At 29.7% G+C, this 1,182-nt stretch overlaps 1 long non-coding RNA gene across 1 annotated transcript; it reads right to left on the reverse strand.

Moving 5' to 3' along the window:
• Positions 1–11: 11 nt before the first annotated feature.
• Positions 12–1,182, reverse strand: LOC117124634. Its single transcript, XR_004447997.1, has 2 exons — positions 1,131–1,182; positions 12–491 (listed from the first exon to the last, which is right to left on the reverse strand). It is a non-coding gene; the product is annotated as an uncharacterized LOC117124634 (long non-coding RNA).

Below are 1,182 nucleotides of genomic sequence, written 5' to 3' on the forward strand. Positions count from 1 at the left end.
GGATGTTTAACTATATTTTTAAAACTTTATTACTATATACAGTATAATTTTAATAATTAATATCCGTATCTGTTGTTAGCATTTTGCATTGTATTTTATTAAGTGTCGTTTGTAATTCATTCCAAGTTTGTAAAAGTATTCCATATGGATTGCCTTATCATAATAAATGATATCTGAATCTGAATATTTGTCACTGGCACTGGACGACAACAGTTGGTTATTCATAAACATCCTTTGAGACACCATATTTGTTTTACACTTTTAAATTTTATGTTGTTGAACGCATGTACAGACTACAGAATAATGTTCCAAACAGCCATATTTGCCAGTACAGATCTCGGCAAGGCTTTGTTAAAAATATTGGTATTCCAATTCCGCATGAAAACAGAAGAGCTGGTAGTGTCTTTTTCAGGCTCAGTTTAGAGACTCCACCATTGTCACCAAGGCGCCCTCGCTTGCTTGGATCAGTTGAGTAGAAATCTTGAAGAAGTCTGAGGAATATTAAACATTAAATTTAAAAATGATGATTGTAAATTTATTACAAAAATAAAAAAATAAAATTCTTGTATATTAAATGTATTCAACATTTCAATGTTTTTATTTTGTGATTTAATCATGTCTGCTTTGAATGAATGATTGATATTTTGTGTGCATAGTCTATACATTTGGGCTGTATCCTGGATAGTGTACATTTTCTTCTTGTATACTTATCGTTTTTTTAATATCTTTAAAAGATTCAACAACTTTCTTTTATATTACCAATGCAAGTGAACTAAGACCACCATCTGGCTCAGTATTTTTTGGCCCATAATAGGCTTATTGTTTTTAAAGAACTTTCATTTTTTTAGTATATAAACCATCCAGATATGTTTAAACCAATATTATATTTGTGTCTGCATCCCTGTAGTCATAATTAATAATATTAGCTTTACTAGAATCTACTGCATGTAATGTTGTTACTTAGTAGAAAGACAACAAAACATAAAAAAAGTATGATAAACAGATTCTGATTGCCATACAAATAATACATTAACAAATATAAATAACAAATAGTGTAACACTAGAAAATCGTCATTGCAACATCTTTCATTATCATTCAAGAATTCAAAAACTAAATGTATATAAAGCACCTGTCTTTCTCTTCAAAGATGCCATGCAGCCACCTGTGTACCCCTTCCTCAT

The sequence above is a fragment of the Anneissia japonica genome, unplaced genomic scaffold (genome assembly GCF_011630105.1).
Source record: "Anneissia japonica isolate Jap-2015-1 unplaced genomic scaffold, ASM1163010v1 scaffold284528_len1182_cov169, whole genome shotgun sequence".
Lineage (NCBI taxonomy): Eukaryota > Metazoa > Echinodermata > Crinoidea > Comatulida > Comatulidae > Anneissia > Anneissia japonica.